The sequence below is a fragment of the Sitophilus oryzae genome, unplaced genomic scaffold (genome assembly GCF_002938485.1).
Source record: "Sitophilus oryzae breed Bouriz unplaced genomic scaffold, Soryzae_2.0 scaffold_1297_pilon_pilon, whole genome shotgun sequence".
In the NCBI taxonomy this organism is placed as follows: domain Eukaryota; kingdom Metazoa; phylum Arthropoda; class Insecta; order Coleoptera; family Curculionidae; genus Sitophilus; species Sitophilus oryzae.
Window position 1 is genome coordinate 1,218,145 of NW_022145945.1, and position 20,511 is coordinate 1,238,655.

Here is a 20,511-nt window from a genome sequence, read left to right on the forward strand (position 1 = left end):
ACCACCCCGTATTCAAAACCATTTGCCGGTCCGTAGGGAAAGGGCCAGAATCAAAAAACTGTCATTTTACTTAAAATTAGACAGAAAAAAATTTGTAGCTCATTTATTAAGGGTTGTGCCGCAACGAGACCACCTGGAAACGATGTACAGATGACAAGGGTACACCACCCCGTATTCAAAACCATTTGCCGGTCCGTAGGGAAAGGGCCAGAATCAAAAAACTGCCATTTTACCTAAAATTAGACAGAAAAAAATTTGTAGCTCATTTATTAAGGGTTGTGCCGCAACGAGACCACCTGGAAACGATGTACAGATGACAAGGGTACACCACCCCGTATTCAAAACCATTTGCCGGTCCGTAGGGAAAGGGCCAGAATCAAAGTTAATTTTCAAGAGAAACAGCGGTTTTTTGAACTTGGCCCTTTTCCTACGGACCGGCAAATGGTTTTGAATACGGGGTGGTGTACCCTTGTTATCTGTACATCGTTTCCAAGTGGTCTCGTTGCGGCACAACCCTTAATAAATGAGCTACAAATTTTTTTCTGTTAATTTTCAAGACAAACAGCCGTTTTTTGAACTTGGCCCTTTTCCTACGGACCGGCAAATGATTTTGAATAGGGTGTGGTGTACCCTTGTCATCTATACATCGTTTCCAGATGGTCTCGTTGCGGCACAACCTTTAACAAATAGGTGGCGATTTTTTTTCTGTCTAATTTTAAGTAAAATGACAGTTTTTTGATTATGGCCTTTTCCCTACGGACCGGCAAATGGTTTTGAATACGGGGTGGTGTACCCTTGTCATCTGTACATCGTTTCCAGGTGGTCTCGTTGCGGCACAACCTTTAACAAATTGGTGGCGATTTTTTCTCTCTCTAATTTTAAGTAAAATGACAGTTTTTTGATTCTGGCCCTTTCCCTACGGACCGGCAAATGGTTTTGAATACGGGGTGGTGTACCCTTGTCATCTGTACATCGTTTCCAGATGGTCGCGTTGCGGCACAACCCTTAACAAATTGGTGGCCATTTTTTTTCTGTCTAATTTTAAGTAAAATGACAGTTTTTTGATTCTGGCCCTTTCCCTACGGACCAGCAAATGGTTTTGAATACGGGGTGGTGTACCCTTGTCATCTGTACATCGTTTCCAGATGGTCGCGTTGCGGCACAACCCTTAATAAATGAGGGTACAATTTTTTCTGTTAATTTTAGGAGAATCAGCGGTTTTTGTACTTGGCCCTTTCCTACGGACCGGCAAATGATTTTTGAATACGGGTGGTGTAATTTCTTGTCATCTGTACATCGTTTCCCATGATTTTTGAATACGGTGGTGTACTCTTGTCATCTGTACATCGTTTCCAGATGGCTTCGTTGTGGCACAACCCTTAACAAATTGGTGGCGATTTTTTTTTCTGTTTAATTTTATGTAAAATATCGGTTTTTTGAATCTGGCCCTTTCCCTAAAGACCGGCAAATGGTTTTGAGTATAGGGTAGTGTACCCTAGTCGCCTATACATCTTTTCCAAAGGGTCTCGCTGTGGCACAACCTTTAATAAATTAGTATCGAATTTTGCTAAGAACTAGATAGAATTTAAATTTTTAAGAGGATTTTTAAAGTTAAATCTATATCTTATAAATAATTGTTCATTATATATAAATATAAACTCGACCATTTCTATTAACTTAATATATAATTCTTCTAAATCTTTAATAATATTTGTAACAACAGAAAAGTGTGGCTGTAGATATATTTTAATTGAGGCGTTTCGACACCGAAAACCGTGGATGTGGCTGAAATCGGACGAAAAGCGTCGTTACCATATGTTTACTATGGTTGGGATTTTTCTGAAACCGAAAGTACTTTATATTTAAGGAGAAAAGATAGAAGCCTTTTTTAACCAATCTTTCAATGATCTTAGATAATGTGGGCAGGAGAGCAATTGGGCGATAGTTCGAAGCTTGATCTTTATCTCCTCCTTTATGCAGAGGAATAATTATTGCTGTCTTAAGGCAGTTTGGAAAAACTCCTTTTTGGAATGACTCATTAATTAAAGTAGTAAGATAGATTAATGTGCATTCCGGAAGTTCAGAGAACATTTTGAGAGTAAGCCCATCAGTCCCAGATGAGAATTTATTTTTAATACTTTTTTTTAATTGTACTACGGAGCTCATCTAATGCTACGGGCGTGAAAAAGAAACTGTGTAAATTCTCATCCGTCTGTAACACGATAACTCAAAAACCCCTAAACCGATTTTAATCAAATTTGGCACAAAAATACTGTGGCACCCGAGAATCTGGCCATTCGTTTTTGGTGGGGGTGGAGGGTTGGTAAGGGGGTATGGGAGGGGGTAAAATTTTTTAAAAAATCGTAACTCCAAAATTACCATAGCTAGCGAAACGCGGTTCTCAATTTAAGATTATGAATAATATTTGCAACAAAATTTGTGATAACATCAAAATCAGTCAAAGTCGCAGTTTTTGAGATAAAAAAAATTGGAAAAATTAATTTACTTTGAAACTAAAAGAACTGCCTACCAACTTTTTATTAACATGTTTTAGTATGGGCGGCTATACGTGCCCCCCGGCGCCAATTTTTTTACCTATATTTGTAAGCTTTGAAAAGTGAAAAAAATCACTAAATAAACACTAAAACTACATTTTTTCAATTTTCAAAGCTTCAAATAATAGGAATTATTGAATTGAAAAAAATTACTCTCAGAGGATAGAATTCCATAGGTTAGTTTTTTTGGCCCACCCTTCTGTTTAGCCATTAAAAGCAGATCAAATGGGTATAATATGAAAACATACGAACTTCAATAATTATCACAACAAAACGATATCACTTGTACACTAAAAACTGTTGACAGTAAATGAGTATGATAAATTTGAACAATATTCTAACGGAAAGACCAACAAACTAAAGGACCCAAGGGAAAAACCCGATAAGCGCCATTTTACTAATTTTACAGGAGAGCACTGGACAATCTGTGACTGGACGTCTGGTGGTTATTAGGTTGTTTCCGTCTATTCTATATTTTTACTAGGCATATATAGGTATTATAGGGTTTAACAACTTATCGCCCCGCAGAGTACATTGTGTAGGGACCAATTAGACCTACTATAATATTGTAAAATCCTAAAATTAAGAAATTGGCCCTTATAAGTTTTTCCCCAAGACCCTTCAAGTCTGATCTGTCAAGCCTATACAAAATGAATTTATTAATCTGAAGTATCCTTTAAAGGTAAGGAAATGAAGAATAAATACCCTTATAAAAAATACTCGAAAAAAACATTAATGAGTTTACGAAATTTATTACCCTTTTGTGGTGTAACGTAATAAATAAATTTAATATCCCAATAATCCCTCAGGTTTGATCGAACTAGACCTTAAAGTCGCTACCAGGTATCTTTTTCTTCGACTGTTTCGATAGGAAAATATTTCTACAGGGCTATTCAAAATTAACTTTGTACTATTCTTTTTGCTCAATGACTTGCTATAAATACATATTTCAATTCCAAAAATACCATAATCGTATATAAGTGATCTAAACGGAATAGATTTTGAAATACCGTATGATCGAAGAAAAAAAACGGCGTCAAAGATGGCTGGAAAATGACCTTCAATGATAATTTTGACGAGGACAATCTCTAGATGGCATTTACTAAAATTTTACATAAAACTTGTCAAAAATTATCATTATTTAATTATAGAAAGATTAAAAAAGGATAGAACGTTTCCAGACCCACAAATCTATTTCCAAAAAATACATTTTCTGGAATTTTAAACTACACCATTTTAAAATCATTTTTACTCAATCTATACTAATATATAAAATTCTTAAGTGACTGACTCACTGATTAATCACGATCCTGCTCAAACCACTCAACGTAAGAAGCTCAATTTTGGCAGACAGGTTGATTCTAGGATGTAGAGGTCCGATAAGAAGGGATTTTTCGAAATTCCAGTTCCAGTTCTCAAATATTACAATATTTTTTATTTAAAAAACGGTCAAATTTCCGAAAAAACGCTTAAACACGTATATTTTATTTTGGTTTTTACATATTTTATGACTTTTTAAAAATGTACACAGGGTGCTTCGAAAAATCTGGTCATTGATTAATCACGATCCTGCTTAAAGCGCTTGACGTAAAAAGCTTATTTTTGGAAAACGGCTTGACTTTAGGGTGTAGAGCTTCGATAAGAAGGGATTTTTCGAAACTCGAATTCTAAGGGGGTGAAACCACCCCTCAAATATTAGAATATTTTTTATTTAAAAACTGGTGAGTTTTTCGGAAAAACTCTTAAACAGGTATATTTTATTTTGTTGTTTTACATATTTTGAGATTTTTTAAAAATTTATACAGGGTGTTTCCTAAAATATGACCATTGAGTAATCACGATTCTGCTTAAACTGCTTGACGTTTAAAGCTGATTTTTGGCAAACGGGTTGACTGTGGGGTGTAGAGGTTCATAATTTATTTTTTTTTACATATTTTGAAATTTTTTAAAAAATCATACAGGGTGTTCCAAAAAGTTGGGTAATTTATTAACCACGATTCTGCTTAAACTGCTTGACGTAAAAAGCTTATTTTTGGCAAACGAATTTTTCGAAAGTCAAATTCCAACGAGAGGAATCTACCCCTTAAATATTACCAAGTTATATAATAATATCGCCATATTGTTTTTTCTCATGCTGACATAAATGTGAGAAAATATTATCCAGTTTGTATGTTAATGGAAATTCTTGCTTTGCTTTATCATCACCAATCACCATTACAAATGATTAATTCGACGCGAACGAAGTCGCGGGTACACGCTAGTATAAAAATAAATTACAACCTTATGGCCAACTGACAGTAAGCGCCATTAAAAAATAAAGAAGAGCACGGGCAAAGAAATGACGTGTAGAGTTTGACCTCGCCAAAATTATCATCAATTGTCATTCCGCAGACGTCTTTGACGCCGATTTTTTTCGATTGGGTATATAAAATACCTTGGAAAAAAGATCCTTATTTATAAAATAATACTGAATTTATTTAGGAAAATAATATAGAAACATTTTTGGATACAATAAGTATATGTTTAGAGGATTTTATAAAAATTATCTCTGTTATAAATATTAATACCTACATAATTTAATTTTTTAAATGTCTTAAGAACCATATTGTCTAGAAACAAAATTAATGTCTTAGACAAGTAACAGGGGACAGGTAACACGGCAGCTGAAAGTGAGGCAAGTTGTCACCACGCGAAATTTCCCAATGGCGTAGCATCAGAAATTAGCTTGTACCTAGACGGTACAAAATATTTATTAAAACGTAAACTAATATATCGTTCATTTTTGAGTAATGCATATACAATTTTGTATTTTATAGTCTCCCCTTTCTAATATTAGAATATCTAAGTCGATAATGCAAAATCTATTTAACAGTCACAGTGGACTGATTATCAAGACAATTATTTATTTATTAACGTGTGCATAATGTATAATTAAATAAAAAATAATGTAATAACATATTTTAAACGTGTATATACATATATACTGTATGATCGAAAAAAACGGCGTCTTGTTTGTTTGGAAATGACAATTTCACAAATGAATATTAAAATTACATTATTCATTGAATATTGAATCAGTAAGCAAGTGTGAAGAGATTGGCTAGATTCATTATTATACCGTTTAATCGAAAAAACGACGTTCAGTTGGCTTGTAAATTACGATCGATGACATTCCCCATATAATTCTACATATAAAATTACATAAAAACAATACAAAACGACATCGAAAAAAGACGGCGTCAGCGATGGCCATGAAATGAAGATCGCTGTCATTTTATATGTAAAATTATATGGGGAATGTCATCAATCGTCATTTACAAGCCAACTGGACGTCGTTTTTTTTCGACCATATGGTATAATAATGAATCTAGCCATTACCCTTCACACTTGCGTACGGATTCAATAAATAATGTAATTTTTAATATTTGTTACCTTCAATCATAAGAATATCCGAATTTATTCACTAAAAAATAAAACAATTCTAGAAGCTTTGTGTTATTTTATTTATTTTTAAATTTTTATTAATTACTCACTGAAACTATTATTTATACACTTAAATTAGCAAATTTTTTGAAAGAATATTTAAAAAAATATATGTATGTAGTAACAAGTAGCCCACCACAAGTTTGTCCACCCCCAACAAATCTTGGCAGGTAAATTTAAGTTTTATATACATACATGTAGAATTTTTATCACTAGAATTTTTAATTTTTTTATAGTTTACAATTATTTTCCATATTTGATAACAATACTTTATACATTTTTTTACATGTAAAATATATAAAAAAATGTTTATTGCAGAAATTGTATTTCTCTGATTATAATTCCCTACGCCACTGGTGACAGCCGGTCTGAGTAGCAATATTTATAGTTTCAAACATTAATTATAATACAGGATATTGAAAATACTACTTGGAATTATTAAAAATAGTTTGGTTTGGATGTGGTACAAGACATATTAAAAGCATTTTACATATTTTTACTGCTATAATGAAAAAAATGTACATTTTATGACCACATAACAAAAGTTGTGTATCGATTTTTGCCTGTGAAATGTAATTCCAGCCACTTCTTTCTCGCTTCGGCCTTTGCAGCCATACTCTGAACATCTCACCATACTAAACAACACAGTTTATAAATTTAAAACAAAACAGTTGTCACCTCGAAATCTTGTCACCAAAGTATGGCCGCCGATCGAATTTTGGCCTCACTATCCGATCACGGGTGAATATGCGTGTTACCCAGGTGTTACCCGTCCCCTCTCTTTCCTTGTCTAAGATTAATGTAGTTTTATAGTTAGTATTTTCAGCGATATTCGCGATTTTTAAATTCGTTGTTACCAACCATGGACATATTCGGCGCCAGGCTGACCAAATGAAATTTAAATTTCCCGCTGGAGATTCAGATGGTAGCTCTGCGGTAAAAAATGTCAAGTTGCCACATTTATTTAATTATTTCCTGACATTGTCATTCGTTTTGACACTTTAGTTTTGTATTTTGTATTACGAGTTATTGGTTTAAACGAATTGTGTTGTGATACTTAATTTTTTTTTACTAGCAGACATTTCAGTCAAACATTGCTCTTATAGTGCAAAGTGTACAAGATAGCTTAATAGCCGTTCAAAAAACTCATCGCAATCTGAATAAAATATTTTGAACGGAAAAACGGTAGTATTGACCCGTTATATCCCTTAAATGCCAGTTAAGGAGGTGAGTTTTCTTGATATAAATAACTGTTTATATATTTTTGGTTTCCTAAAATATTTTGATTAAAAGAAAATATGTAAAAGTGGGCAACACTGTGCCGGTCAAGCTTAATCACGTGACTAAAAGTTTATTTGATATGAACTATATATTTTCTATACACTTTTTCATGTAAATTCCTAGATTATAGACATGTTAGTAACTCTGAAGACAAAATATCATCGAAAAAAAAACGACGTCAAGCAGGCTTAGAAATAACAATCGTTGACATTCGCCATGTAATTTTACATATAAAATGAGAGCGATCTTCATTTCCAAGCCAATTCTGACACCATTTTTTTGTTAGTGGGTAGGCATTTTAAGTACTCTTAACGATTGGTTACTAGATATTTCGAAAAATGATGCAATTTTTGGTCAACTTAATCTTTAGGGGTATTTTTTACAAAATCCTCAATAAAATTTTGTTTATTATAATTTGGCAACAAACATGTCATCAGAACCTTAAAAATATTTTTTTAAAAATACTTATGAGCATAAAAACGTTTATACAGGAGTCTAGCTATACCTAGGGATTATAAATTATAATAATGTCCCTATTCTAGGAACAAATATTTATTATAAAAATAAGTACCCATATAACTAGGTATAGCAACTTTAATTATAGGTACTAAACCGAGAATTTTGCAAAAGATATATAGCTATTTGTAGTTAACTCTTCTTAGATTCTATTAAAAGATACCAGATAAACTAGATCTGGTTCACAAAATATTGCTTAGAGCTATTTTCAGCTAACTTAAGATAAATGAAATCTTCTCATGCAACATCTATTTGTTCTGTTTGAAATATTCTAGCTGTAGAAACAGTATATTACATTATCATCCTACCCTCTGATCCTACCTTTTATAGTAAAACAATTGTTCTAATAAGCCTGTGCAAATCACTAAAAAACAACAAAGTCATATGATACGATATTGCTAATTCTGTGTGTTTTATATTGTCCGAAACGTGTTGTTACTGATGTACTTAGTTATTTTTATCGTTCAAGAGAAAAAATACCAAAATAGGAATAAAAATAACACAGCAAAACCGATACGAGGACACACTTCCCACGTCGTAAACAGACGGGGAGTCGGCAACAAAATGTCGCCGTTTTTTATCCATATTGCAGCTTAAAAACGTGCCAAAACACGTTTCAGACCATCTGTTATCACTTGCAAAAGAAAATTACCTCTCGATCCACCCTCCTTTTCCAAATAAATCCACTCTCATGCTGATAAACGCACAAAGACGTGTATTAAAGTCCAGCCATCTTTGCCATACCTCGATGTAACAGTATGTTTACAACGCGGTTTTATTCACTTTAGAACGGGTCCTGTCGCAAAATCATTTAATATTTCAGTGGCGGATGGTTTCTCACGACGCGAAATGCACTCAGACCGTTTTTTTCGTCACTTTTTTCAACATTTTTCGCGTTTTTTCGACCCGCACCGCACACGGCAACTTATTTAGTCTACGTATTCGCTCGATTTCGTTCTGGGGCGGCGTTGCCAGCGTGGGCCGGACGGATTTCAGAAGCGTTCCGATTTAAACGGTTGCCTATAAAAAGAAAGATTTATTTTCTGTTTCTTTTAAGTTTTGATTAGGGCCGAAAACGTTGTTTGTTTTTTGAAATCCGAGATTTCTGCCTTTATTTTATTTTATTTCTTGTTTATTGAAGTAAAACTTCTTTACTCGGGCTGGGAGTAAAAATTCAAGGCCGTGACACACGAGCTAGCGAGACGAAAAGTGGTAACGATCTGTGTCTTCTACTAACAGTGCTAACACTAACAGCATATGGCTTAGATAGTTAGTGTTTAGAAATACGAAGTGTTTTCCAAAATTATTGCTATTTTAATACAAATTTTGTGAAAATAAATCAATATCAATTTATTAATTTTTAATTTATTACTTTTTGTCCTTCAAATCCTTCAATTAGTAAGCTGTTAGTAAGAAGTTACTTATTTTTTTCTGCAGAATATGTTGCCAAAGTTTCCAAATTAATAATTCGGACCACCCTGTATATTAAAATTTAATTTATTTGAAAAACAAAAAATATTAATTACTTAGAATTTTACGTGCACTCGGCAACGCCGGAAAAGTTTGTCATCACGCCCCACACGAGCGCTGTTGTCAGTTCAAGGAGAATGGGAACGAAAATCGAATTTTAATAAAGAACTCTTGTTTTATCGTTAGTTTTAACGCGGTAAAATCTATTTCCAGTAACTAATTAAATCATCCACTATAGAATCGATAGAATAGGAAGAATATTCGTGGAGAAATAGTTGTAATTTGAGACGGGCGGCGTTTGTTATCTATTTTTATGTTACGCCTAAATCCAGCAACAAGTTGCCAGAGCAAAACAACCTATTCTATTTCGGTAGGATCTTAACGTACAACGCAAAAACAAGATATTTGCGGGGCTTTATGTAACCGGCGTCTTAAATTCACAGTAAACAACAGATTTTTATCTGCGCAATTTCATGTATCGCACACTTTCACACAGTTTTTACATCGTCACGTTGCTTACAATCAATTTTATTGGTCCGCAGAGCGAAAAAATACCAATTTAGATCATGATTTGCGGCATCGCGTTGAATTTTTGATTAGTTTCGCCGGAGAAAATCGCGAAAAACCGCGGTGAGATGTGCGGTAGGCAACCCGTAATACTGGCTGGGCTTTTTATGAATCACGTAGTCGTCGTGGAAATGCCCGGTGACGTCACGCGATTCATAGCTTTTCCCAGACGGCGGCGGCGGCTCAGGTACCCACCCTTTTGGTGCGTGGGTGGAGAGTACAGGGTGAAGCAATGAAATAGTCGATAAAGTCGTTTACAGGGTGGATAAAAATATATTTGCTAATAATGTTGTTGTTATTATTGTTTTTTAACAGTAAGACAGTCAGTACACGGGTTGGAACACCCACTTAAGTCGGTGACTGAAACATATATAGGGTCATCCATTTTTTTAAACTAAAAATGTGTTTTTTTAAGTAGGATTCTTATGGAAATGGATCATACTAAAATGGGCTTATTTATTTATTTATTTATTTAGCGTATGGCGTACATGGATTTAATTACAACATCAAATGTATATATTCAAACACAATATAACATGTAAACAGATTGTCACAAATTGTAAAAATAAAACTAGATATTTAAAAAGTTATACACAAAATATATTACAAAAAGTACACTTAAATTTTAAAATCTAGGCTATTGATCCAGTTCAACACGGTGTCTGTGGCTTCAAAGAAATCACTCGCTTCTCCTCCATATGCTGTAAGAGGGCATTCAGTTACAATGTGATGAACAGTTTGACGTGGTTCTCCGCAGTCACAAGTCGGTGATCCGGTCAGTCCCCATTTATAAAAAGAATCACGACATATGCCATGAGACGTTCTTACCCTGTTGAGTACCTTCCACTCGTGGCGGGGCAGCTCCATCCCTGGTAGAGCTGCTGTAGGGTCGATGACATAAGCTGCTTGATCTGGTTTCAAAGAGTCCAAGTACTCCCTCCATTTATCATTTATACTGAAGTTTTCTCGCAAAAGTTGTTTTGCTAATAGTAGTGCGGGGGATCTAGACTTCAGTCTTCGCAGACGGGCATCTGGCAAGTCGTTGTGGACTGGAAGATGGGGATTTGATAATATTTTCTGATATTCCTTAACGAGTCTTTCCTGTCTTCGAATACTGGGAGGTGCAATGTGACTCAGAGTGGGCAGCCAAGGTGTGTGGTGTGCTTTTTAAACAGCCGCTGACTATTCTCATAGTCTCATTAAGTTTGGTGTCAATTATCTTTACGTGGCAGCTGTTTAGCCAAACTGGAGCGCAATATTCAGCAACTGAGTAAACTAGGCTGAGAGCTGATGTTTTAAGAGTGGATGCGTTTGCGCCCCAAGTAGTACCGCAAAGTTTGTGTATTATATTATTTCTAGTAGTTATTTTAGCTGCAGTATTCTCTAGATGCCTTTTGTACGAGAGTGTTCGGTCCATTGTTACTCCTAGATATTTTGGATAAGGGTTATAACGTAGCAAGTTGTTATTGAAGTATACTTGGGGGCTCCAGGCGTGCTTGTTTATTATTGAGATGAAAGCACGACAGTTCAGTTTTATTCATATTTGGGATTAGTCTCCAGTTTGCGAAATATTTTCCCAGTACAGATAGGTCTTCTGATAGTAGGCCATTAGCTTCCTCTATAGTTTTACTGCCGATAGCAAGAGCTAAATCGTCGGCATACCCAAATTTTGTTGACGTTGTATGTGGAATGTCGGAGATATATAGATTAAACAGTACCGGTGCGAGTACAGAGCCTTGAGGGAGCCCATTATTAAGGTGTCTTATTTTACTCCTTCTTTTTCCTGTTATTATTTGGAAGGGCCTGTCGCCCTTCATCCAGCATGTTGTTTAATAGAGATGCTATTCTACTGCATGGTACTACGAGGAATTTGTATAGAAGACCTTCTCTCCAGACCGTGTCATACGCCGCAGTCAAGTCAACATACACCACAGTGGTCTTCAGCTGTTTTTGGAATCCTGCTTCAATGTGTGTTGTTAGGCTGAGTACCTGGTCTACACAGCTACGATGCGGTCTGAATCCAGCCTGCTCAACAGGAGTATGTTCCAATATCAATGGGCCTATTCGGTTTAATAGCATACGTTCTAGAAGTTTGTAGCATGAACTTAATAAGACTATAGGGCGGTAGCTTTCAGGCAAGTTCTTAGGATTGTTTGGCTTTAGAACTGCAACTATTTTGGATTTCTTGAGCTCTATTGGAATATGCCCTGTTAGTAGAATATCGGAATAGAATTTACTCAGCCACATTCTTGTATGTTTCCCGCAGTTTTTGAGGAATTCGGGGTGAATTCCATCGAATCCAGGTGCTTTACCAGATTTGGTGTCTTCCAGTGCTTTATCCACTTCTTCCACAGAGAATGGCTTGGCGTATTCAGAGTGGGCACTTGCCTTTTGGCGGCAGATTGTCAGTTGTTTTTTAATATTTGCGTTTGTTGTTTGCTGCTAGGGGCCTTAGAGAGTGTTATCACTCTTGCAGCGATTTGGTCTGCTGATACTTCCGGTGGTTCACGAGTGGGTGGGTTAGAGCCGCCCAGTTTCCTCAGAAGGCTCCAAGCCCCCCTGCTAGATTTTTTGAAATCCATTCTACCTGTCGTTTCTTCCCATTTTTTACAGCGTTCTATATCAAGACGATTAAGGAGCTCGTCTGCTATCTCAGAGTCTCCGTTGTTCTGAAATTCCTGATAGAGCTGTTCCATGTCGTCGCTCCATCCTGGGACATATTCCTTTCGAAATCCACGTGGTATACACTTTTTTGCTGTTGTTATAAAGGCTTTGCCAAATCTACCATAATTGTGGCTTTTAGGAGGGATCCATCTGACGACTTTGTCCAACTCCACAGCGAATTTGTCCCATTGGGCCTTTCCAAAATTCCACCTAGGCCTGGGTGTAGAATGGATTATCGGAATTTTAATTCCAGTTTCGAGAACTATGGGGCGATGTTGACTGTGCGGGAAGTCATCCAGAACTTTCCTCGACATTGATATAGGACGTTTTTTGGCATTCTCTGAGACAAAACAGAGATCTGGGTTTGGTTTTTTTTTCAGTGTTCCACGCAGCTGATCTGAAAGAGTTTCGTTCTTTGGCATCAAAAATTAGGTGAAGATCATGTGAATCGGCCCAGCTCGCAAGGCCATCGCCATTTTCATCAGTGGTTCGATATTTCCAAGCAGTGTGATGGCTATTGAAGTCGCCTGCATATATTGCAGGGTGTGGATAGACATTTAGGACATTATCAGGCCAGGATGTTTGAGGTGGCTTATAGGCATTAACGACGGTAATGTCAGCTATTTTTGTTACTACTTGGTGGATGTTTGAGGTTACTGTAGAATTTAATAATATAGCGTTTTCAATGTCATTCCGAACGCAGGTTGCGACTCCATATGAGCGGTGGTAGGTAGCTCCAAGTAGGTCAAAACCATGAATTTTTCCTCTGCGACGTTGCTGGTCTTCACTCTCTATATGGGTTTCCTGGATAACAGCCATGTCAATATTTTGGTCTAGCAAGAGTTTCGAAATGTACTCGCTTTTAGCTCTGCTAAGACCTTCGGCGTTTAATTGGCAAATTCGAATTTTTTTTTCGAGATTTTTTGGCAATTGGTCCTGAGAAGGGCCGTGTTTGGAAGATTTTCGAATATATGAATCCATGTATAGTAGCCAGGAGATCCGGAGATATTGTCTGGCTGCCGATAGTCGCACTAGCTCATTTAGCGTTACCCGGGGTACACGTGTAGCATTCTGCTACGGACGCGAGCTAGCCTTACACCCCTAAAAAAAAACTAGCAAATGGGCTATTTTACTGAAAGACCTTCTAAATGTCTTTGATTTTGCTCGGTTTATACAGGGCAAGTCAAAATTAGATATAATATTTGTGTCATCTCTATTAACAACAAAAAGTATTATCTTCGAGTATTATCGTTTTCTTATCTATATTATACAGGGTGAAACCATATATCTGGGGTATACCCAGAAACACGATTATGAGATTTTTTTCCAGAATTTTTTTTTAATTCGGATTTTTTTGAATTTTTTTGGAAATTTTCTTAGTTTTTAGTTAAAAAACATAATTTCTTGATAATATGGCAACATAGGTAGTAGATTAAATTTACAAGAAAGAAAATCCAGAAAAGATCCAGCGGTTCTCAAAATTTAAGAAAACAATTTTCAAAGTAAAATACCTCTGTTATTTTGTACCTACTTATTTGAAAAACGGTAAAGAGAAAATATGTTTCTTTTATCGATATCTACCAGCCCCGAAAATATTTGCACTTATTTAAGACTCACCCTGTATAGAAAACTTACAATTTTAGTTTTTAATATTAGTTATCATACAATAAAGGCTCACAAAAGAAGCAAAAAATGGTTAAAAAATTAATATTTTTGTAGGTCTCTGTAATTTTATGAAAATTTGTACAGGGTGTCCCATTTTCGTGTGGTTTGCAGGGTTTCTCGTTTATGAGCAGAGCTACAGATACGGTTTTTACCTGACTCTGATACTTTTTTAATAAAACTAGAGATGTTACACACAGACTTGTCCTAGCCTAAAATACAGGCCGAAATTGAAAATGTTGCATTTTTTGATTCCCCGTATCTCGGTTATCTTATAACTTATTGAAAATGTGAAAACTGATTCTTATAGAGTTTTTCGCGTAAAATTCAGTGGCGTAACTAGATTTTTGCTGAGAACTGTCATTCTTGAAATATGACCCAAATTTATATTTTTTTTAAATGGGATACCCTATACCCTGCTGGCAAGCAAACCTTTAGGTCGGCGTTTACATGTATAGGAGTGAGTCATTGTGGCAATCTAGTAAGTCGGAGTGAGCAAAAATACGAAGTATTTATTACATAACTACTTAATCTGACGCTAAAAAATACTCGCCTTCTGTCTTTATTCAGTACATCTTATTTTACAAATCGTGTTGACCGTACTCTTCGTACACATGAAAACCGGCTCCCGAGACCAGAAATGCCGACCATTAGTATATTATATTTATATTTTATTTGTCTTCTTATGAGTTTTTCAAAAATATAACAACACTTTATATTTATTTCTTATTAAACGGTTTTATTTAGCTCGACCCGTACGGTATTTATTTATTTGTTTGTTTATTTGGGTCAAAATTAGAAATTGAAATTTAAGTACCTTCCTGTTGTCAGATTGATCTGAAATTCGGTACACACCTTTAGTTCCGATGACAATACAATATAGTAATATCAATAACATTGTAAATCTAAGATGGCCGCCGGTACAAAATGGCGGATTTCATATTTTTCCACAACCCCCTCAATATGGGTATCAAATGAAAGGGCTACACTAGTAGAATACTGTGATTATGACAAAATTTAAAATCCAAGATGGACGTCGTAACAAAATGGCGTATTAGGTGAGGGCATGAGTAGTCGTGTCCAGAACAGTTGTGTGACGTTAGAAGGACAGATAAAAAAAAATAGGTGATTAGATGTACCTACGTAGTTAGCGGTAGCTTTACCACCCAAGTTAAGGTAATAGGTTAAAACGTGCTGAGGACTGTATGGCATTAGGGTGGCTAAAATGTAATGTCGCAAGCGTTTTCCCCTCAAGATTGGGCGCCTCTGTTGTATATTATAGCCTTGCCCCTCTACTGGACCTCTGGGGGGTCGACCGTTAAAATATCCATTACTCATTAGAACTTCAAACCCAAGTGATGAGTTTGCAACAGACAAAGCGTTAAGGGTATACCCCACTAATCAGCAAGTAAACAATCACAACGCTGCTGTTTTTAAATCTGTTCCGGAATAAAGATCTCGAATTTATACCATTAAAGCACAGGACCAACTAATTGACGCCACACGAAATACAGATAATTTAAATTTAGCAAATATAATACCAACAGATATAAATAAGACTGAGGCTTACCATCAGTACTTGAAATATTAGTAGCAAGCAAAAGTAATGTTGCGGTCCAACATTGACGTTACAAAAGGATTGGTAGAAATGGTGCTATAGGCCACATTACAGAAATTGTTTGGCCTCAGTTCCGTCGAACTCAAATGTACGAAACAGATGTACCATCAGTTTGGATTGACTTTGGCACAGACGGCATACACGTCATACACCCGAAAGCTATACAGTTTCCAGCAAAAATTCAATTATGGTACGGCTGAAAGAAGGATGTTACCCTTAATTTTTGTCATGGGCATCCACCGTCCATAAAATGCAGGGGCAGCACAGTCGACCATGCAGTAGTGTATTTGGGCTCAAAATTGTTTGAGGAAGGGCAAGCATACGTGGCTCTAAGTCGAGTCAAGTCTCTGGAAGGGCTATGTATTGAAGAATTAGATTGTAATAAATTATCAGGTAAAAAACCATGTAATAATGATGCACTAAATGAATTAAATAGAATGAGAAATATTCGGTAGGCATTTCCGTTAAATACTAAAAACTAGAAAATAAAAAATCGGCAAAAAAACTTTTAAGTTAAACGGTTTTATCTTATGTGCACTGAAAACTAGAAAATAATAATAACAATTAGGTATTTTGAACTTCTAGTTCAGAAATATTTTAGTACTAGGCAGAATAGCTTTTAGGCATATTAAACTAAAATAAAAACGTGGGGCCCATTAACTATTGCTGTAATACCGTATGATCGAATAAAAACGGCGTCAGCGATGGCTATGAAATGAAGATCGCTGTCATTTTATATGTAAAATTATATAGGAAATGTCAGCGATTGTCATTTCCCAGCCAACTGGACGCCATTTTTTTTCGATCATACGGTACTTTCTTCTATACTAAGTGTGGATTGCATCGACTTACTATAATCGGAACAACTGGAGATTTTGACAATCAATAACCAGCCGAGGCGGCTTCACCAGCGAACGCCGAGCTCATAATCTACCAAAGAATAAAGATATGCTTTGCCATAGGTAGGATTTCAGAGGGGCCCCACGTTTTTATTTTAGTCTAATATGCCTAAAAGCTATTCTGCCTAGTACTAAAATAACATATTTCTGAACTAGAAGTTCAAAATACCTAATTGTTATTATTATTTTCTAGTTTTCAGTGCACATAAGATAAAACCGTTTAACTTAAAAGTTTTTTTACCGATTTTTTATTTTTATAAACAAATCTGTGGGGCGCGGCGCGGCGTGGGTCTAGAACTTTACTTATAACATATTCATATTATTCAATATACCTATTGGTATTTGTATGTTGGGGTAGAAATATTAAACTTAAATAAAACAATAGAAATATTAATACGATTCAATACATTTATTTTATTTTATTTACTTTACCATAATTAAAAACAACGATTTTCATTATATAGTTATATAAAATATTACAAGGATATGTATATTAATGAACAAACAAGATACACAGTAAATTTAAGTAACATCAACAATACTTCATCAAGTTTGCATTAAAAGTGATACATTTATTGATTTTGAATATACAGGGTGAATAAACAGGTCTATGCGGTTTTTTTGCGAAAAAAAAAATTTCGAATTTTTTAAAAGTTTTTTGTTAAAAAACATAATTTCTTCATAATATGGTAACATGGGTAGTAGATTAAGTTTACAAGAAAGAAAACCCAGAAAAGATTCAGTGGTTCTCAAAATTTAAGCGAAAAATATTTTTTTTTGGAAATTTTCAAAGTAAAATATCTCAGTTATTTTGGACTTAAGTATATGAAAAACGGTAAAGAGAAAATATAATTTTTTACAGACTCACCCTGTATAATATTTTTCACTTAAAATTAAATTATTTGTAAGCTTTACCCTTATGTTGATACATATTCTTTCGTAAAAAACAGCAAGTCAGGAAGCCAGCTTTGAAAATTTAAAAAAAAATGTCATGGTAGGTACTGATGTAATTCTTCAAACCTTATTTAAAGTTATAGAATCTATTGGTGAGCCCTTAGATTTAATATAAGAAAAGATATGAAGCATACTAAGTTTTAAGTGTCCCCAAGATATACAAAACTTCCACTGCTATTGTGGCAACTTGATGTTATCTTTTAGTATATTTAATCTAAGGATTATATTAATACTCTTATACGAAAACTTTGTCTTTTATAAATACTTTGAGGTAATATATTATTTTTGTATCTATATAATATATCATACAACCCATATAACACACAATATCCGCAGGATATTCATAGCATGTCGAAATGTCCCATTATAAGATCATTTTATAAAGACATCTATAGGATATCCTCCAGACATCCTGAAATCCTGTAGATGTCTCAGAATAGAATATCCTATGGATATCTCTGTTGTATATCTAATGTACATCCAGCTGAGATATCCAAACATGCTCTTGATAATAAAATATCCTAACAATATCGTCTAGATATTTAGGAAAAATAAATAATGTACTACTTTTTATATTACATAAAATGCAATAAACCATACAGATAGATATATATTACGTCAAGGCAACACAATATCCTGTTGGTATCTTCTGGATAATCAGGGATATTTATGAGCTTGACCACTCCCAGTAATACAGAGAATTTAAAACGCCCGCGCAAAAAATTTCCCACAATCCATCTCGGCAGTTGTTTATTTTTGATGGTTTTTGCGTCGTGTATTATTCAGTTCTATGGAGGCTAGAAGGAAGAGGCGAATCGACAATGGGCATATTTGAAATTTCTGTCCCTACTTTAAAGCAAGTTTCTCGGTTTGACACCAGAGGCACTGTAAGCGGGTTAGATTGATCATTTGCATTGTTAGAATACGATTTAACTGTGTTTTTACTAGTTTTCTTTAAAATTTATAGTTATTTTATTGAACTATTAGCAATGTAACAATGAGTGTGATTAAAAACCCTATATAATAGATCTTGCTTCGTACCTGGCTGTATAAGTGGGACTTTCAGTGGAAAAAAAGGCAAATAAAGAACGGGGTGAAAGAAACCCAAGTTTTTCAAAGGTCCTAATGTAAGTGGTATAACTATTTATTTAAAAAATATGGATAGATGTTAAGAAAAACATTCAAATTATATACTATCAGTGTACAGATTAATTTTTAATTCAAATTAATAGAGAATATAGCCTAAAATCAACATCAGCGTAACACAACCTAGGAGACCTTGTTATAAATAAAAAATAATTTACTAGCCTTCTAGCTGGTGGCTAAAATTACCTGTTGATATGTATTAACCACCATTTGAACAGTGCTATTGAAAGTGAATTTACGCCAAAGCAATATAGTATTCTAATATAAAATAATTTACTTACCCGAGATGCTTCATTTAAATTGAAAAATAATGTACAGTGGTTGAAGGACTTTTGATTGTGTATATAAACCATTTAGAACAGTTTTTATGAATAAGCTCTTTAAATTAATATGTAGGTATATTGTAGCCAGGTATTTATTTTGAATGCATTTTTTTAAATTATAATTCTTTGTGTTCTTGATATAACATGTTCCTGTTATATTTTTTTGGTATAGCTGCTAAATTGTATATTAAATTTATATACTGTATATTTTATTTATTAAATTTAGTGGAATTAGTCAGTTAATAAAAACAAAAGTTGTAATGTATTAATATTGCTAAATAAATAAATATATGATGAAATAAGTCAGTGTATATACATATTTACAACTCTTTTAAAATAAATTGAGTTCATTATTTATTCATTAATATTTTATTTACAAAAATTTACCTTTACAATTATTAGGTGACGTTGAATATAATACATCTTGAAAATTTAATTGTGTCTACGAAACAGTGACAATTTGCAAAACTTTGCTAATGGCATTAAACTTAAATTCAGAAAATCTAAAGAAAAACACTATTGGACACAGGAAACATTTCCAGCTTAATGTACCTATTCTCTGGTTTCAGCTATAAAAAGTTATGGGATAGAATAACACTGATCAAAGGGTGCAATTAACAGTAGTGTTCATATTCACTTTCCATTGAAGTTATTCCTGATAAAATACTTTTTTAATTTTCGTGATTCAGTTTCTGTCAATTGCGGTAAAACCACTACTAGTTTGTTACGAAAGTTTTTTAATGTTTATTAAAATGATATCACATTGAACTGCTTGTAAACATATCAATTTCAAATGTTTTTATGAAAAACTATTAATAAATCACTAACACAATCACACCATAAACTATTTAATTCGCATTTGTCATCAAGAAACAATTACTGTTTACACATAGATAAATGCAACAAGTTTAGATTGGAAAGCCCATAAAAATTTTAGGTCGCGAAATTATTTTGGGTCGCGACCGTTATACGCGATCTGGCGCTGCTATAGTGGTTGCTAAGAACAACGGCAAACAAAAACAGAAATAATTTTCTCTTGTCAAAGTCAGAATCTTCAAAAATCATAATGATCTTTCAAAAAAACCAAACCGCTCTCATTAAAGAAATTCCGAAAAGTGTTTATAGCGTCCATTTTCAAAGTAATTATTGCTATCTTGTGAGTTTAATTCAAGTTTTATTTACTCCAACCAGTGATAATTGTGAAAAAGTGGCATCAAAAACTTAAAAAGCTGTGCTGTGAAGTGTGAACCGCAAAAACCATCGTGGATCGTGGCATAACGTCGGTTTCCAATGTTTCATAGGTATTTCATACATGCGTCCTTATATAAAATAAAGTTTCTTGTATGCAACACACTGTATTTTATTTATAAAAT

At 34.4% G+C, this 20,511-nt stretch overlaps 1 protein-coding gene across 7 annotated transcripts in view; it reads right to left on the reverse strand.

Moving 5' to 3' along the window:
• LOC115874525 (homeodomain-interacting protein kinase 2-like) overlaps positions 1–8,793 on the reverse strand; it is a 123,881-nt gene extending 115,088 nt beyond the window's left edge. For 4 of the 7 annotated variants that reach the window (XM_030889690.1, XM_030889688.1, XM_030889689.1 and 1 more), the window contains exon 1: positions 8,488–8,793. The gene's annotated coding sequence lies outside the window, so the exon portion shown is untranslated. The remainder of the gene's footprint in view (positions 1–8,487) is intronic. The other 3 variants (XM_030889693.1, XM_030889692.1, XM_030889691.1) reach the window with 1 other exon arrangement.
• Positions 8,794–20,511: the final 11,718 nt, after the last annotated feature.